This window comes from Anolis sagrei, chromosome 3 (assembly GCF_037176765.1).
Source record: "Anolis sagrei isolate rAnoSag1 chromosome 3, rAnoSag1.mat, whole genome shotgun sequence".
Taxonomy (NCBI): Eukaryota; Metazoa; Chordata; class Lepidosauria; order Squamata; family Dactyloidae; genus Anolis; species Anolis sagrei.
Window position 1 is genome coordinate 187,060,361 of NC_090023.1, and position 20,739 is coordinate 187,081,099.

Consider the following 20,739-nt stretch of genomic DNA (forward strand, 5'->3'; position numbering starts at 1 on the left):
GGCACAAATACTCAATATGCCCAAATGTGAACACAGGTGGAGTTTGGGGGAAATAGACCTTGACATTTGGGAGTTGTAGTTGCTGGGATTTATAGTTCACCTACACTCAAATAGCATTCAGAACCCTACCAATGATAGAACTGGGCCAAACTTCCCACACAGAACCCCCATGAGCAACAGAAAATACTGTGTTTTCTGATGGTCTTTGGCGACCCCTCTGAAACCCACTCGTTGCCACCCTCTGAGGTCCTGAACCACAGGTTGAGAAACACTGTTCTAGACCTCTCTTTACCCTTTACAATTGTTTTGAAGGCAACCAATGTTTATTTATTCATTCATTTACAAGATTTATACCCTGCCTTTCTCACCCTGAAGGGGACTCAGAGCAGCTTACATGAGTGGCATTATTCCATGCCCAAACAACAACAATGAAAAGCAATTAAACAACCATTTAAAATAATATTAAACAACATATGTAAACATTAGATGAGTATTGTGCATAGAGCCGAAGCCAGATAATCAAACAATCATTTTAATTAATCCAGGGTCAATTCCAACTGTATTGTACAGAGAATTATTCTGGGGCAAATGCTTGCTCCCAAAGCCAAGTTTTCACTTGTTTGCAAAATGACAGGAGAGACGAGGCAGATTGAAACCCACTAGGGGAGGGAGTTCCACAGCCAAGGGGCCAGCACTGAGAAGGCCATGCCTCTCATCCCCACCTGTCACGCCTGCGAAAGTGGTGGGACCGAAAGCAGGGCCTTCCCCAAAGATATTGACCTCTGTGATGGTTAATAGAGGGAGATGCATTCGGACATGTAATTTGGGTTTTATAGGCCATTCGGGGCTTTATAGGCCAAAGCCAGCACTTTGAATTGTGCTCGGTAGCAAACCAGCAACCATATTTGCTGCTTGGTAATGACCATATGCTTTCTTCTACCTCTTTTCTGCCTGTATGTGATATTTTTAAAATCTCAAACATAAGAGTATTTTAGATATAGTCAAGTACATGGCTTCAAATCTGGAATGAAACAGCTGACTAAAAGCAAGAACATTTGAAGAATCTGGTTAATGGGGAGAAGATAATTAAAGGGCCAAACCTGTTCTCCTTTAAAGTGCTCTACTTTATTAATGCTGAGAAATGAGGTTCAACAGGATTCTGTTTGCAAAATCAGGCACATGACTGCAAATAAAATGCTGAAACTGCTGAAGCGTAATCATAGGACTGTGTGTAGGGTGTGGGTTTGAATATATTTGGGAAGAGGTTTGGGTGTGTGTTGACCTGAGTATCAGTTGCCTTTAATAAAGATTTTTTAAGGGCAAGAAATGAATTAAGTCCAGAGAAGGTACCTGTGCACAATAGAAATAAAGTATATTTCATACATTAGAGGAAAAATAGAACAGGACATGACCTTCACAGCCATATTGCAATGGAGCCTATTTACTAGCTACATAAGCCCTGAAATATTTAAAGCGCCAGTGTCCTTGGCTAGTTTTGTTATCTAAGATGTCAAGGCAGATCAGTTGCAACAACTGAAACAGGAAAATAGACGCTCTGAAATTTTAATGTAGAATGGAATTTATCTTGGTGTTAAATGCTGCCTTAACTGAATAATTGGCACATACACTGTCCTTGTATCCCATATCAGATTATGAAGATAAAAGCTTGGAGGGGAAGTGTTGTCCCAAGGTTTTGCTTCCACTTATATGAATTAGACTGCTTTTTAAAATTGAAATTACTTTTATTGTTTATTTTTGAACTGGTCACAGATTTTCCCTACATACAATCCATAATCTGCATAATAATAAAAATAATAATATACATCATTAGGGCTGGATATAGTACAATATATTCATTGGTACAGAGTAATCTTTCTGAAAGTGATGTTTTCTTTCATTCAAATAAGAATGTTGTCAAGACTTAATTTTGCTGCTTCATTCTGCTTAAAGGAAGAGCTGCTAATTTCCTATTGGTGTTCTAGTGCTGGAGGAGGAGTATGATTATGCCAGTCAGTCACTGTAGACTTAAAAAGGAGGGGGAATAAAGAGAGAGATATACTTTTTTTTGGCCATTTCTTTTTCTACTGATTGTACTGAGTATTGTATAGTGTAAATTGTATCAGTCAATTAGAGTTACCTAGCATTGCATAGATTACCACAGATGGTTAATTTATGATATGTCCTTCATCTGACTATTCTCCATTAAACCACTGGAACAGGCTAATTTACATAATGTTCCTTATAGATGATGATCTTTGCATGATGTGCAAACCTTAATATATCTGGTTCAAGGAAGTTTATATAGAAAACTAAATGGAGTGTTGTGTGGTTTCCAGGCTGTATGGCTGTGTTCTAGCAGAATTTTCTCCTGATATTTTGCCTGCATCTGTGGTTGGCATCTTCAGGGGATCATGCCAGCCCCAGGTGCAGGTGAAATGTCAGGAGAAAATGCTGCTAGAACATAACCAGTGATTCCAGCTGTGAAAGCCTTCGACAATAAAGAAAACCAAATCTTTTTTAAAAGAATAATTAGACTCAAAATACTTTGTTTAAGAAGGGAGAATGTAAAGTAATGGTTGAAAATTAGTTGTAAAACTTTTCATTTAATGTTCTCTTGAGGAAAACAAAACCCAAATGGCTGATGTAAAAGAGATGTGATCTTTACTTGAGATGTCTTCTCACCATGACGATGACAGATTGATGGCATGGAACTACCTTTAAAGAGTGTAGTGATCATCACTCGGTATTTTGTATGGTTTTAATCTGTTTGATTGATTGGTATGTGTTTTAATTGCTTGTATATTTAGATAGTTTATATTTTGATGAAATGTGTTTTATTGTTTATCTGTGTGGCATTGAATTTTTGCTGGATTTGTAAGCTGCCTTGAGTCCCCTTCGGGGTCAAGAAAGGCAGGTAGAAATAAAGTAAGTTAATAATAATAATAATAATGATAATGATGATGATTCACTATATAGTTTATATACAGAATATCTTGGGAAAGCCTAAAGACATTGTATTTGGAATGGGGGAGTGTGCACTAGGATCCTCCTACAGAAATCTTGGCATAATTATTAGATTATAATAGATTTATTGGGGCGAAATCATTATAGTTGAACCAGTAGTAAGAGAACTTTAGTACAGCAATATAATAATAATGCTAATAGTGGGAGCTGCATTAATACTAATAACTCCAAATGGGTTTTCATTTTTCCTATGAAGAATTTGACTATCCCACCCCACCTCCCCCTTTACACATTTTGCAACTTGGTGTCATTTGAAAATATTTGGGTTTTGTAGATTTAGTCTGGTTGTCAGCGTGGTTGGTGCTGGAAGTCACTGATTTGGCAGTTCTAAAAATAGCATTTTGTGAACTCATTAGCTTGCCAGCTCTAGTATTTCGTTATAACTATATCTATGACTGAGCAAATGCAAAATAATAATACCTAATGACAGGTGATGATACCAGCTTTCAGCTATTCCTAACAATGGTTACCAGTGGTAGTTCATGCCAGTTCACAATGCAGCTCTGTTTTGGCAATGTAGCCATTATCAGTAACTTCTTCCATTTCATCAGCAACTCACCATGTGTATCTGAAACACTAAAATATTTCACTTCAAGATTCTAGGCTATTATTTACACAGAGAAAATAGGTGGCCCTTGCTAATGAAATAATTTATCTTTTTCAGTTCAGATGTTTGTTTGATGCTCCTAAAATGTATTCTTTAGGAATGCAAGACCTTCATTGCAAAGAGTCCTCAGATAATCTGTATATGAGATAGCATACATCCAAAATAATGTCAAGATGCCATTGCTAAATATTACCTTACTTACCTGTGTTTATGTTAAAAGATTCACGTCACCAAGTGTCATTGGTTTGGAAATTATCTTGTAGGACAAGCAACTATTGTTACTTCTGGAAGGATCCTGTTCTTGAGTTGTTAACAGGATATTCTTGGCTTTCAAGTTAATGTTACATATGAAAAAACATGTACCCACACTAGTTTATCTTTAACTTCTATTGCACTGATTTTTAAGAACTGCTGGAAATACTAGCCTTCCAGAAAGTTTTTCATTTTCTGATTTGAGTGCTCAGTTCCTTAGATTATGTCTATAAGGGAACCATTCCAAAATTAAGGTGAGAACAAATTGCAAAGTTGTGACTTAGAATTAAATTTCAGTCATGTTGGCAGGTGATGTCTGGCAGAGAATATATTTTACATTTTTAAAAAGTATATTACCTCTTTACCCTGGACCTAGTAGATATAAGTATTAGTCCATATATTACAATCTAGAGATAATAATCATGCTTACCATGCAAAAACAAAGAGCTAAAGCAATCATACTATCTTGGCTATGATTCATAGCTGACTTTATTTAAAAGTAATCAGATGAGAGCAATATAGTGGTTTAAGCATAGACTATGACAAGAGGCCAGGATTCGAATTCCTGGTCCTCCATAGAAATCCACTGGATGACCTTGGGCAAGGCAAAGGCAAAAGCTATTTGAACAAATCTTGCCAGGAAACCCTCATGATAGGGTTGCCATACATTAGAAACAATCTGAAGGCACACAACCATAAGATCAGATACATATTTATTTTAAATAGTATATGTTTTAGTAATTATTGGATCATGTTTTTTCAGTGTTATTACCAGTAGTGTTGAACATTTCCAATATTCAGTATGGAAAGAGCCATTAAATCCTGATAGTTGGAACTTAAAGTTGGGTTCAAATCTGCTCAACTACCTCTCAGTTCACCCTATCCTAAAGCTGTTCTGTGAAAATACAGGATGGCACAATTGCTACCTGAGGAAGAAGAACAGGATAAAATATGATGGCATTACTACTTGTATTTTATATTTGTGAGCTGCTGTCAAGCTATTGTTGATCATTGCCAATTAAAATATTATAGTGGTAAAGCAATAATATGAAGTGAAATGTTAAGAATTATGGCTTTATTGCCCTTGATATTATTCAGCAGTTGTGCTTCTTGCTTAGCAGCTGCTGTCATGATATGCAAAAATAAGGGATCTAAAATTGTTCATGGTGCTGATATTTAAACATAAAATTAACTCCATGCAGTTTACCATAGTTTATTTTTTTCTATTAGGAACAGAGTATCAACTGAGAAGATCCCATTCAACCATTACATAGTATGAGGCCGTTATAGCAGATTGTGAGTGCCATGAAAAGGCAGAAAAGTAGTAATGTTGGAGGGTTTTTTACTGCTAGAAAATAGAAGACACACAAATGAAACTTTCTTTCTCCCAAAGCTGGTCCAAAATAACTTGACCAGCTTAATACATTCTGACATTGGAAAAGAACAGTAGGATAGTATTGAACCCTCATGTCATCAATCAAGGCAATAATGATTTAAATTACAAAAACAAAGAATTTATTATTAAACTGTCAAGCAAAACCAAGGTAGTACTATAAATACAGCTATCCGAAATTAGGAATCATGTGGGTTGGGGGAGATTTTGAATTATGCCAATGAGATTGTCAGTGTGAATCTTAATATTTGATGTATGGTAATGAACTTCAGTCAATAAACCTACTGTGTAAATACGGTTGCTACTTCCCTCAAATTGTTAATGAGTGCATGCATATGTACATATTCACCTGCTTATTCTTGTCTATGTCATTGCTGATGATAAGCCCTTTATCAGAAGAATAGTTATGCTGGCTCATACCACCTATTTTAAATCTCTAGTCTTTCCTCTCTGTCCACAGATTAAATAATGTACTGCTTGAAAGTATTCTCTCCATAAAAACAACAACAACAACAAAATTGAAGGACCAAATCTTTATTTTGTCATTTTATATATAGACTCCATTTTCCAACACTATTGTATATCTAATAGGACTTCAGCATCAACAAATTTTGGAATTCTCAAGGGGGTCCTGAAATTAAACCCCAGCAGATACCAAGAGCAGTAATACCTAAAAAATATTTAGGTATTACTGTGTATTGACATACCAATTTAAATTATAGGTGGTAATATAGTAGTAAAGATAGAGACTGAAAATGTTTGTATTACATACTAGATATGTAAAAAGGCACAATCTGCTCTCCCATGTTATTTGCATTATTTTGAAAACTAAATAATAATGTTTTGTTCAGTATGTGCCCCACACTATAGTACCACATTTTTATAGTGAATTTGCTTTTCTTTTCAGACTTCAGTTATGAAACTGAGTTTCAGTTTAAAATACAGGACTTGTCGTTAAGCATTTCAGTATCACTTTTCCATTAAAATGGTCTCCCCTTTATTTTGTTAATAATACTCGTGTGTTAGCTAGAAAGAAACAAGATACTATATCAGACACGATGGCACATATATTACGTATTTTTGTTATAGGCCTCCTTTATTGCAGATACTTTTTAAAAGGCTTGACTCTCCAAGAGTTAAGAGCTACTTCAGTTCATATTGATAACAGTGTTTCTTGGCTTGTCTAGGTGATTGTGGGTCAATGTTAATGGTGGTGTATGCATTAGTTGTATTTCTTGGAATTAATTTAAAATAGATCTTTCAGGAGTGGAGTGAGCTGAGGCAAGCAGCAAGAAGCAAAACTGTGGACTGAGAAACAAGAAGCTGCAACTGTTACCAGCCTGGGGTGCTTGACACTTCTGATCTCTTATGCATTGGCATACTTACAGCATCAAATAACTTCCCATCAACTTGCAAATGAGTATATATGATGAAATATGACAAAATAACTTTATTTCAAAAATGTAGATCTCTCATTTCTATAACCTTCAATGATATATTGTGCTTCCAGACCCCCCTGGAAAAATCTGTTCCAATGTGGCAATACCTCAGTTACATACTTTCCAATTGCCCTGATTTGGCAGTGGCAAACCAACTGTTTTTACAATTTCCCAGTTTCTCTATCCTCCTCTCACTTTCTGCCTTGCTCCTTAGCTGACTTTGGTTGCTGCAGACTAAGTTTAGAGTGCAAAAGTAATGTGCACCCAACTCAGTGAGGTGAAAGAAGGGGTGGGCGTGAATCTTGCCTTTCTAGTAGATTCAGGCAAAAGTAAACTGCTGTAGCCTTCCTTGCTTATATGCTTTCTGCATTATTAATTTTTTCCATCTTAAAAATACTTGACCACAAAAGCCCTTGCCTTTGTCTGTGAAATGTTAAGAGTATTCTATTTAGTTTGAATCAAGGCTCTGCATAATTTTGAGGACAACTTTCAAGACATCCACATTTTTAATTAGGCCTGCTGTTACACAGAGCTCCTGTTAAGTGCTGGGGAAAGAGTGAGAGAAAAAAACAGCATCTGTTTTGGATATTACTTGCCTTTGACTTAAAGTGCCATTCAAAATTAATTTGTGATTTTTCTAGTTATAAAAACATTGATATCTTTTTAGTTTTTAAGCTCTCTGTCTAAAAGGAACCTATGTGGTCCTTCTAAGATTCAGAACAAATTCAAGTAATAACTCGATTTTTTATGTTTTCAAAAATGGGAATTTGCTCTTATATATTTCTGGGTTCCTGGAGTCCTCAGTGTAACCTTAAACTTGGATAATACCTAAGCATCATCTGCACTGTCTTCTTTCAATTCTGAGACAGCACTGTAGCAGTACTTGATCCAAATATAACTACTACTCTGTGATTACATATTATAGTGCAATCTGTGTAACAAATGTGCAGTACTGCAGTAGTGTAAGAAGTAGTAAGTATTTGTAGGTTCACTTTTTCACTTCAGGACCCTTTGTAATCTCTGCTAAATATAACTCAATCATTTAGTGCCGTTGTATTCTGAGTAGCTTTACTCTGAACTCTTTATGGTAGTATTATTATGAAATGAAACAGGAAAGCTTTCCTGGATATCCCTTCTTGTCCCTTCCTTCACCTTCTCTCTTCAGTTTTGGACTTGTGGAACTCATTGTTTTTTTTCTTGCTGTAATACCCATTAGCATCCCCATGTCACCATTATATTTTATCTGCACTAAAACGGATAGGAAAATTATAATGTGTCATTTCAGTTGTCATGTCTGAAGCAAATATATTTAATCTTGCCTCCTTTGGGTGCTTTCCTTACCCATTTACTTGGATGGAAACACTATTTATCGAGACATACTTTGAGTAAGCATATTTATTATTGCTTTGTCAGCTTCAAATTAGTTTTTTGGGGGAAGAAATTAAAGAAGGGGATAATTGGAAAGGCTTGAACAGATGTTAACTTGTCAGGATGAATGAGAATAGAAGTAAGAAACATTGATCTAGCTGTGTTTTGATTTGTCATCATACAGCAGTCTCAGACAGTATAGCCATGTTATAGCAATAGCACATAGGTGCATTTTTTGCAGAATTTTTTTAAAGTGTGATTATTCACAACTGAACAGATATGTATTTTATAATACTCAGTGGGACTGTTTGAGTCAGCCTAGATGATTTGTTAGTAAACTGAGGACAGATGGATTTCCATTTCCTGCTTGCAAAACTACTACTCCCATTCCCCTGGGGAAGTAGGGAAGTATCAGAAAAGAAGTTTGCCAAACCAGTTTGGGCCTGCTGAAGTCACTCCTACCAATACAAGTTATAATAACGCCTAACCTCTTTGCATCACAATAATTTGCACAGGGGCACTGAACAAGCAAGCAAGCAAACAAAGCCATAATAAAAACATCTTCAACATATAGGAATGTAATGACAGAAATTATGAGAGGGTTGTGCATTAGCAAATGCATTATGTGGAAGTGAATCACACATTGCAGCAATAGAGGGAAATATAGTGTATATTTTCTCCTATCAGGACCTAACCTGACTAGGAGACATATTCTGGGGCAGATGAAAGAAGAAACACTCTTATTGGGTCAATGCCGAAACATAACTACATTATGAAATATTTCATTGGTGTGTTCATCAGGCAAATATGTACAAAATGGTACAAGAGAAAAATGATGATGATGTTAGACCTATATACTGTTTTATATATTGTCAGTTGAGATGGTACTTATGGATTTGAATGCAGGAAAAAAACCACTTCCTTTGTTGAGCATTGGAAGACTAGGGACAAAGGACCACAAAGGATAAGTAATAAAATTTAAACACCTTTAGCAATAGAAAATTAACTTCTCCTGAGATCCAGCTTTCTCTGTCCTATGTGAAGCTAAGTGCCCCTTATGCAGAGAACACTGAATTTCTTCAGGGGTTTCTGTATATATGCTCAACAAGTTGGTGTTTGTCTCTTACTACACTTGACTACAACTGGCTGTGCAGCTTTATGACTTCAACATCAAGCTGTTCCCCAGCCCCTTCCCTTCCTGTGTTTTGTGTAACAGCTCAGGGATGGGGAAACACCCTTTGGATGTTGCCTGAGTAGCTGCTTCAGGTCTCCCTAATCTCCACCCACTTGTGGTATTGCTTCTGTTTCACCCACAAGTCATGCAAGGGAAATCCTTTTGTATTGCTTTGGAGTCAAGCTCCTACAAGACAATAGTTTGATGGGCTGGTGGGAAGCCCAGTTCTCTTGAGAAATGGCATGGTGGACCAATCTGCCTTATATATCCAGTTTTTCTATAGAACCAATAATAAAAGAGAAAGAAGCAGTGTTGCTGGGGGAGATAGATCAATCAACTGAAGCTGAGTCACAGTAAGAAGAATGTCCAGGATAAACCATTATAATTTACTGTGTTGACCTGCCCTTTAAGATAATTCTGAAACTATAGCTAGTAGAAAATGCAGTAGCAAGATTGCTGCCTGGTGCACTCAATAGGCAATATGTGTTGCTGGGCTTAAGAAAGCTGCATTGTCTATCAGTTCACCATGAGACTGAATACAAGGTACTAGTGATGACATTTAAATCTTAAACAGTTTGTGATTTCCGTACTGGAAGGAACACTTTCCCTTGCACCTGTCTGAATATGGAGGCTTACAATATTCTCCTGTGAGATAATACAGTGTAGTGTGGGATGTAGGAGAAGATATTTTCACCCAGTGCACCCAGTTCTAGAGTACCCTTCCATTGGAAGTTTAATTAGTATTGATATAAGTCTCTTTTTGTTGGGAAATTCAATAAAGGTTTGCTTTATTTCCAATGTACATGTACTTCGTTTTAAACTGTTGTAGACTTTTAGGCTGCTTTAATTTGTTTACCATGTATTGACCTTACTTGAACTCTTTTATAGTATTTCATTTGTAATTGTGTTTAAATATTTATTATTTTATCTTTACACTGCCCTGAATTCCTGTTACAAAGGGTGGGATATTAATATTTTAAGAAGTAAGTAATAAAATTTAACTTGTTTTCCTCATAGCATTCTGAATCAAAATAACTGCAAGGAGGTTGAGGATAAAATTCTTCCATTTTCTGAGTTCTGTGGACAAATTTGTTGAGAATGTACATGCACAGTTCCAACCCCTCAAAAAACACCCATGTTTCCTTAGGATGGTAAAGAATGCCTGATCAAACCTGAGGAAAAGATTGTTGCTCTTAACAAAAGGCATTTCCTGATTATGGGTTTTAGATTTTTTTTCTTATGGACTGGCATAGCTTTGATTGTTCAGAGGGGTTCACAGTGGTCTTATCTCATCATACTTTATTGTGTGCTATTCATTTTCGTTCTTGTGATATTCTTGTCAGCATGGTGCCATTCTACTGTGAAAAGAAATACAGATTAAACTGGCACCTTCTGCTGATGACATTTCATCATAGTTTTTACTTTGCCTGACATCTTGATTATGCAGATGCTAGAGAATTCACATTTATCAGAAAGGCTGCAAAATATTCCGCTTCATCCTGCCCTATCAGAGCATTCTGTATGCAAGTCTAGCTTTCTGCATCTGTTCACATACACCTAGATGCCTGAGGAATAGACAAGTAGGACGGGAAGGTGCTGTGCTGCCCATAGTTTGTTCCTAACATCTGGGGTATTCATATTGGCCCTTTAAATGGCTTATAGGGTGCATCTGCATTGTAGAATTATTGCAATTCAACACCACCAGCCCAATGTTATGAAATCATGGGAGTTGAAGTCTGGTTAGCACCAGCACAATTTGGCAGAGAAAGCTAAATATACTGTGGGATGCAGTAAAGAGATCTGTGTTCCTCATGTAATTAATGAATGGGACATGAAACAGTTGATCATGTAACCAACTGAGGAGGAGACAAACATAATCTCATTCCTCTTATTGATGCCTGGGATCTCTTGCATGGGATTAGTGTTGGTGGGATGATCAGAAATCACAGCCACATTTGCTCTCTGATTTAACATTTAACTAGAAGAATTGTTCAGAAGAACTAAGATAGATATAAATATAAAAGATTAAATATAGTTTAAAATGTAGGAATTGCATAAAAGCAAGCTGAATGAAAAAGTCAAGAGGGTCAAATCTCAGGAGAGGGAGAGTAATACAATTTTGCTTCTTTCTCTTATCTGTAATATATAATTCCAAGAGGACATTAACATGGTCATTAGGCAAAACAGGCAATGGTATAAGAGGCAAGAAAGATTGCTTTAAAAAGTGAGTGTGTTGCCCAGTTTAGAAGAACAATAAAAACAAAAACTTGAGTAAAAGCAAATAATAAATATGAAGTTTGCTGTCATGTAGATTTTAACAGGAAACGCAATCTAATTTAGCACTCTGCTCCACTGAAGGTGGCAGAAAATACTTCTGAGTAAATATGTTTACAGCAGGGCCTGTAAATCTCAGTTGCCATATTTTGTCTGTTAAAACTAATTTGTAGAGAGTCTTGGGAGATTTTCAGATGCTTTGGGATTGTATTGCCTTGAATAATTTCATGTTATTCATATATTTGGTTACCTGGAGGTTTTACACCTGATTCTAGATTATTTTTGAGTATTAAAGAGAAATGGTTCCTGTACATAATATTAGTGATTATTTTCTTCTTATTTACAAATTGCTACTTCAAACTTTGAAATAGCCATTAAAAAAAGATTGAGCATCCATATTTGTTTAATGCATCTCATTATTCAAAGTAGCTGGTTTAAATACTACTCAGATTTTTATTTATTTTATACTTATTTTTTCTTAGCTAAGATATTATGAAATTTCCATTTTGGGTAAAAAAGATAAAATAGAAGCATTTTAATTTATATGAAGATTTAAGTAGTGTTAAACTTCTCTGCTTCAGGTTTTTCCTAGATTGGTATTATTACTATCATTTTATTGCATTTATTTTTTAAAAAAAATCAATATATTTTCTATTATAAAACAAAACAATGCACATCAGATCCAGTACAAGAAGGTATATTGAATTGATGTTTTTTGACTCTCCGAATAAGAAACTTCCAGGTGGCATGACAATTACAATAGAGTATCTTTCCCAGAATTAACATGTAGAAAAAGGTCTGACAACATAGGCATTTACGTAACTAATACATTTGTGCCAAGTCTTACTGAATTTATAGAGTGCTCTTGGTTATCTGTACTATGTTTGTCTGTTCCTTCAAATTGACATTGACTACTCAGAAGTGGTTTCCCCAATCCCTTCTTTAGAAATATAGCCTATAGCACCAGTTATTGGTTGATAGTCTTCCATACAAGTATTAACCAGGGCTAACGCTGCTGAGCATCTTACATCAAAAGGGATCTTGTATTTTTATGGTATGTCGACCTTGTTGTTGTTGTTGTGTATCTTTAATTTATTTCTGACTTATGGCAACCCTAGCACTGGTTTTCTTAGCAGAATTTGTTCAAAGGAGGTTTTACTTTTGCTTTCCTCTGAGGCCAGAGAGTGCGAGTTTTTCAGTTACCCAGTGGGATTCCATGGCCAAGGAGAGATTCAAACTCTGGTCTCCCATGTTCCAGGGCTTAAAAAACAAGATACCAAGATCCCCCCCACCTTGTTGGATGATGATGATTTGCACCCTGCTTTTCTCTCTGGATCAATATTTTTACTAATTACTTTAAAAATATTTTAAACAATACAATCAGCTCTCCGCATTTGGTAGTTTAACTTTTGTAGATTAGATTATTCACAGATTTGATTTAAATATTCTCTCAGGGAATCTCTAGGTCCTCCATTGGGAGTCTATGGTCAGTTTCTTCTTGTCACACTGGAAGACCTGATGATTTCTTGAGAGAGAATCTCTCTAGCAATCTTTAGGTCCTCCAGTACAATCTATGGTCAGCTTCCAGCAGAAAGCTGGCCATAGAGTTATGCTGTAAGAACCTAACATTCCTAATGTTATTTGTGATTTTTCACTTGTATGGGATTCCTGTGCCTCAGCTAACCCCAGCAAATGTGGAGGGCTGAGTGTACAATTCAATACAAATACACCCGAATGTTTCAAAATTAATTACCTAAATACAATATTTACCACATAATAGCAAACATTCATTATACCAAAAATAATGTCAGTAGTCACAATTCCGTTTTGTTTTAAAATTAAAGGTGACTTCGGCCCTTGTTTTAGGAAAGTGCCTCGCAGTTTAAGATCATCCGGGGAGGCCCTGCTCTCGGTCCCACTAGCCTCGGAAGTGCACTAGACAAGGACGAGGGATAGGGCCTTCTCAGTGGTGGCCCGACGCCTGTGGTACCCGCTCCCCAGTGAGATCAGGTCAGCTTCTTCCCTCCTTTCTTTCAGAAAGAAGGTTAAATTGTGGTTCTGGGACTAGGCCTTTGGACAGCAACAGCACTTTGGATGTTGAATCAGACTGGAATTTGCTTTATGGATTGATGACAATGTTTTTAACGTGTTTATAACGTAATGTTCTATTTACTGTTTCAAACTGTCGTTAATTTTTATATATATATTTGTATTACCTTGTGGCATCAAATTGTTGCTGGTATAAGCCACCCTGCATCCCCCCCTCAGGGGTTGAGAAGGGCGGGTTAGAAATGTGAGAAATAAATAAAAATAAATAAATAAGTGTGACAGCCTAAGGACAGGGGCGGCCCGTCCATTACGCGAAGTAAGCGGTGGCGGAATACTTTTTTTGCCAGGGGGCGCTGTTCTGTCCTTAGGCCACGCCTCCTCCTGCAGGCCCCATGCGCCCTCAACAGCGTGTAAGAGAGAGGGAAGGCAAGAGAGGAGAGAAAGAGTCTAGCTGCAGGCCTCCTTGCACCTGGAGGGCTTCCCTCTCACCTAATGGGCAGGGCCTGCATTTCTCCATTAGCAGCAGGCTGTGCCTCCCCCCACCCCCGCCCTCCGTGCTTGACTCTCCTACACATGTGCCGAGGCCTCCTGGCGCCATGCGGCTGCCTTCCCTCCCTTCCTGCGTGCATGCTCCCAAGGCCTCTTCTCCCACTCGCTCTTCTTGGGCCCTCCAGCCAGGAAGGGAAGGCAGGCAGCCGCAAGGAGCCTGGAGGCCTCGCCACATGTGCAGGAGAAAGAAACTAGCACGGAGGGTCCTGGGAGAGAGAGAGAGAGAGAGAGGATTGAGGGCGGGAGGCACAGCCTTCTAATGGAGAAGCGCAGGCCCCGCCCCCTAGGCGAGAGGGAAGTCCTCCCTCCCTCCACGTGCTGCCAGGAGGGAGGGAGGCAGCCAGCCAGGCTCTTTGGCTTTCCCTTTCCTTCCCTGCTGCAGCTGAGCCTGGACCCCTCTCAGGGCAGCAAGGAGGCCTGGTCAAAAGGTACTGCAAATGTCATCTTCTGTACATGCCTCCCCCAAACCCCTCTAGTATTTGGTCATGGAAGTCCTATATGCCAAGCTTGGTTCAATTCTATTGTTGGTGGAGCTCAGAATGTTCTTTGGTGCTTGGTAAACTGCAATTCCCAATGTCAGGGTCTATTTTTCCCAACCCCCTCTCCAGTATTTTCTGTTAGTCATGGAAGTCCTGTATGCCAAGTTTGATCAGTTCTATTGGTGGAGTTCAGAATGCTCTTTGGTGCTTGGTGAAGCATTCTCACCTGATGTTTCACCCACATCTATGGCAGGCATCCTCAAGAGGCTGTGAGGTCTGTTTGTAACTAGGCAAGTGGGGTTTGTATATCTGGAATGTCCAGGGTGGGAAAAAGAACTCATGTCTGCTTGAGGTAAGTGTGAATGTTGCAATTGGTCATCTTGATGAGCATTTAATGGCCTTGCAGCTTCGAAGCCGAGCTAGTTGCTGCCCAGGAATCCTTTGTTGGGAGCGGTTAACTGGCCCTAATTGCTTCATGTCAGGAATTCCCCCCCCCTTTTTTTAGTGTTGCTCTTTATTTATTGTTCTGATTTTAGAGGGTTATTTTAGAGGGTACTGGTAGCCAGATTTTGTTCCTCTGAGGTTGCCTGCCATAGATGTGGGGAAAATGTCAGGAGAGAATGCTTCTGGAACATGGCCATACAGCCCAGAAAACTCACAGCAACTCAGTGATTCTGGCCATGAAAGCCTTCCACAACACATTATTATGTTTATTTATACCCTGCTTTTTCTCTCCCCACGAAGACTCAAGTTGGCTTAGATTAAAAACATTTCAGTACAGTTTAAAATCCACAAATATGCAAACATTAAAATGGAATTAAATATCATTGGTATTTTAAAAATTCAGTTAAAATCCATAAAAAACATATCCAAAACTAAAAACTGCAGCAGACCCTGACTTGATCTTTAAAACCTTTTAAAGCCTGCATTAGATTACCAAATGTAATGTCCCTTTATACACACTGCTTTATATTAATTTCCCCAGTATTCCTTTATCTGATTTGTCATTTGTATCTGGCCACTTGGAGTGCTTCTGGTGTTGCCGCAAGAAGGTCCTCCCTTGTGCATGTGGCAGGGCTCATGGTTCATTGCAGCAGGTGGTCAGTGGTTTGCTCTTCTCCACACTCGCACGTCGAGGATTCCACTCTCGCTTGCTGAGGTGTTCCAGCTGATACCCAAACAGGGGATGAGCTGGAGATGTCTCTGCCTTGGTCCTTTCACTATTGGCCGCCACTTCCCGGCAGATGTCAGGTGGCGCAATACCGGCTAGACAGTGTAATTTTTCCAGTGGTGTAGGGCGTAAACACCCTGTGATAATGCGGCATAGGGCCTGTCTGGAAGGGCTCCATGGCTTCACATGCCATCTGTTTCTCCAAGGCCAAAGCAGTGGCAGTTGGATGGAAGGAGGGCTCTTCATCTGCTTCTGGGTCAAACACATGCAAGAGCAAACTTCAGCCCTCCAGGTGTTTCGGACTTCAACTCCCACAATACCTAACAGCCAGTCTAGCAGTTTGTAATGTAATACAGGTTGAGTATCCCTGATCCAAAGTGCTTTGAACTAGAAGTGTGTAAATCACTTTGAGTCCTCCTGAGGGTGAGAAAAGCAGTATACAAATACTGTAAATAAATAAATAAAATGTTTGGGATCATGGGATAGCTGTTTACATACACAATGACACATTTCAAAGATAGCACCCAAGATGAAACACAAAAGAGGCATGCACGAGGCCTCTTTTTCCTCGTGCCCGGCAATGCTGCTGCGCATCCCTCTCTCGGCATTAGGAAATGTGCGCTCTGCATCTCCCTCCTTCTCCATGCACTTCCTAACGCTGGGAGAAGGATGCACACTGGCGTTGTTGTCTCCCTTGGCCTGCAAGGAGGAGGAGGAGAGGAGGACAACGTGCGCACTTGTGAGGGAAGGATGGAGGGAGAGCATGCTCCCTGCATGAGGGCTCTTTTTCCGTGCGCCTGGTAATGCCGGCGCGTGTCCCTCTCCCGGAGTTGCAAAGCGTGTGGGGGAAGAGAATGCAAAGCGCATACCCAGGAGCCAATGGAGCACAGGGCCTCTTCTCCTGTGTGAAGAGGGGCAGCATTGCAAGTGCCTCTCCAGGCAGCTGTGCCATCACCCCTCTCAGGGCGGCAAGGAGGTTTCTTCATGAACGGAAGTGACTGAAGGTACTGCAAATCTAAATTATTGTACATGCTCCCCCAAAACCCCTCCAGTATCAGAGTCTATTTTCCCCAAATCCCTTCAGTATTTTGTGTTGGAACTACATCAACACTGACAAAGAAACAACAAGAAATACTATTTACCCACAAGCATTAAGAAATTACATATATTAGAAACCAACTTTCTTATTACTTTCTTTTCAAGATCACTAGACTGGATCACAGCAACGCGTGGCAGGGGATGAGTAGTGTGTGTGTGTGTGTGTATGTATGGCTGGCATGGGCCAACTTCAGCCCTCCATGTGTTTTGGACTTCAATTCCCACAATTCCAAACAGCCAGTAGGAAGTCCTAAATACCTGGAGGGCCAAAATTTGTCCATGCCCCCATAGATAGATAGATAGATAGATAGATAGATAGATAGATAGATAGAGATTGGTTTTGGGGGAGGGGGGGCGCCAAAATACTGTTTGCTTACCATTGAAAATTACCTAGGGCCGCCTCTGCCTAAGGATGAAATTATAATAAAGCCTTATTATGAATAAAATGGTACAGACCAGAAATCTCCCTATTTCCAGTTTCTCTCTGTCTTAGGTGGCACTTGCAGCAGGGTAGAAAAGGGGGGGGGAAAGAATAAATATTCTATAGGTAGTAGCTATAGCAGAGGAGTGTTTTCCTCCTCTGCTTCTCTCCCTTGCATGTAGTCATAGTGTTAAGTTTTCCTTTTACCTTGTCACTCTCCTCAACACCTGCAACAGAATATAAGACATTATGGTGCAATGCACAGCATGAGTCAGCATGAATCTCCTCCTATACTGTTTACAGCAGCCTTACTCCCCTGATGGGAGAAATAACTTTTTAAAAGATTGTTACGCCACAAAAGAGTGAAGTTCTCCTTTGAAGGCATGCAGTTCTAGTGTACATTTGTTTCCCAACTCCCTCTTTACAGGGAAAAGTGGCAAATTACACATAGCGCATTGATTGTAACAAGTTATTTCCAAGCTCTGGGTATTAGAATGCAGAGCCCAGCTGAAACAGATACAGGTGCTGTCAACCTGCCTTTCCTTCTGAGTTGTCTGAGAATTATAGTTAGGGTTGCCTGTTTTCATTCCCCATTTCTGTCTTACTGAGAAATAAAAGTAATCCGGAATAAGAGAGAGTGAGTGTAAAGAGTCTACATTTCTGGAGTGAGGGTTTAAATACCTTCTTAACCACGAAAGTTGAGTGACCTTAGGCAAGTCACACTCTCTCATCCTCAAAGGAAATGAAAGACATCCCACTGAGATCAAATCTTGCCAAGAAAACCCTACAATAGCAACAAGTCTTCATTGTGGCAGGGAAAGCTGTGCAAAAAGAATGCAAATAATTTCATTTATATTATTGAAAACTGGATATTTAGGTCACAGAGATTCACAATCAAGATTAGGACAGTCCACAGACTTTATATTATACAAAAGCGCAAATATTATTTAGCTATTCACATGTTATATTCAGGGAAGTGTGTGGTCATCCTTTCAAGCATCATCTTGTAGAAATTTATCAGAGTAGTTCTGAAAATCTGAGCCTGAGCTTTCCAATAGGAGACTGAAGTACTATAATCAGGGATGTTCTTTTACTGCAGGGGTATATGCACAGCTGCAGTGGATTTGGAGCACGAATATGATCACACTGCTTCTATGATACAAAAACAATATTTTACTGTTAATTCTCAGTCCTGTCTGTTATGTAGCAACTGCAGTAGGAAGTAGTTGGCCTAAATCTGCTAGAAGGAATGAGGTTTCTAAATGTGAGTAGGAACAAGGAGGTATAGGTCCTTTAATATGTTACTCAGATAGTAATTACAAATGCATAAAGACCTGTTTGCACAAAAAAATGTATCTAATATTTTGCAAAAGCTTCTGATCAGGCAAAAACTGTATTTATTAATATAATTAGATATTACTACTAGCTGCATTCTAACATACACAATTCTTTTCCTTTTACTAACTACATACCCAGATAATTAATCATACTGGGTGTGCCTGATGGGACTTACAGTTCAAAACATTTGGCGGGCATCAGTTTACCACCTCTTGGTTGATTTCATGTACTAAACTAAGTTTAACTGTTTCTTTTGATGTGGATAAAATTTACTACTGTTTTTTAAAAGAAAAGTGTCGTCTTTTTACATCTACATTGAACATATGGAGAATTAAGGGGCCCACAAGTACAGTAGTATTCTATGTTGTTTGATGAAGAGTGTGTAGAAGATACAGGATATGTGCACCCCAACCCCATACATTCCAAAATTTGAGGAGACTTAAGGCTTCCCCCATATACCATCCCTCCAAAAATCTAAAATAGAAACTGGATGTGATTTTGGTGGTGCTACCCCCTAGGACAGTGTTTCTCAACTTCCTAATGCCATGACCCCTTAATACAGTTCCCCATGTTGTGGTGACCCCAACCATAAAATTATTTCCATTGCTACTTCATAACTGTCATTTCGCTACTGTTATGGATTGTAATGTAAATATCTGATATGCAGAATGTACTTTCATTCACTGGACCAAAGTTGGCACAGATACCTGAATACTGGTGGGTTCTGGAGGGGAGGGGGTTGATTGTTTCATTTCAGAGTTGTAGTTGCTGGGATTTATAGTTAACCTACAATCAAAGAGCATTCTGAACTCCTACAACAATGGAATTGAACCAAACTTGGCACACAGAACTCTCATGACCAACAGAAAATACTGGAAGGTTTGGTGGGCATTGCCCTTGCGTCTTGAAGTTGTGGTTTTACCTACATCCAGAGAGCATATGCCCAAATTTGAAGACTGGTAGAGTTTGGGGAAAATAGACCTTGACATTTGTGAGTTGTAGTTGCTGGGATTAATAATTCATCTACAATCAAAGAGCATTCTGTACATCACCAATGATAAAATTGGGCCAAACTTCCCACACAGAACCCCCATGACCAACAGAAAATACTGTGTTTTCTGATGGTCTTTGAAGGCTCCTCTGACACCCCCTTGCCTCCAAGTGTCCCGACCCCCAGGTTGATAAACACTGCTTTACTAGAAATATCAGATTTGCTTGATCTTCAGAAACACCCTCAAAAGAAATCTGCTCAAAGGACGCTCTTTAGTGGACTAAAGTGGGAACAAACTTTCACAGGTTCCCCTCTTCCCATTATAGTCTTTTATGGACCCCCCAAAACTGTCCTAGAGGGCTGCAGAGAGTGGGAGGAGGTCTAGTTTTCCTATTGAGGCTGCCTTAGCACAGTGGTTAAAGCCACTAGTTGCAGGAAAGGTTATTGACCAAAGGGTCAACAGTTTGAAGTCATGAGTCAGGGTGAGCTCCCAACTGTCACAGAACCCCCATGACCAATAGAAAATACTGTGTTTTCTGATGGTTTTTGGCAACCCTTCTGATACCCCCTCATGACCCCCCCCCCGGGGTCCCAACCCCCAGGTTGAGAAACACTGCCATAGGAGAATGCAGGGTGAAATGTGATCCCAGCCTTCATTGCACACCCTTGCCCTTATGACAATCCATAGTTTCTTGTTGTATCTGAACAAGGTTACGTCTCATAGATAACCTGCAGTGAAGCAAAACATGATTCAGGCTGTTTTCAGCAAATAGAGTTGATGTATGTTGAATCATAGACAAGGGGCTGTGTGATTTTTTTTCTTTTTACAATATCATTGAAAAGCCTCTTTGCCTATGCAGTGTTTACATACACATACCTTAGACTTACAGTAATGACTTACTCTGTATCCAATGCCTAATATTTTATATATTTCTATGGATGCCTTAAACTACAAAATCAATGTACCTATTATAAGCAGTAAATGACGTTCAGATAGTTTAAACAGCTTTCTCATAGCATTATTCAAAGACCATGGCGTATTGCTTTAGTTTAATTTCATATCAGATGGAACACACACTCTTTGATACAAGACCAACTAAATCAACGGCAGT

General features: G+C 38.9%; 1 protein-coding gene across 9 annotated transcripts in view; it reads left to right on the forward strand.

Annotated features, from left to right (window-relative positions):
• The window catches only part of CPEB3 (cytoplasmic polyadenylation element binding protein 3), a 114,636-nt gene that overhangs the window by 18,709 nt on the left and 75,188 nt on the right, over positions 1-20,739 (forward strand). The gene's annotated exons all lie outside the window — the stretch shown is intronic.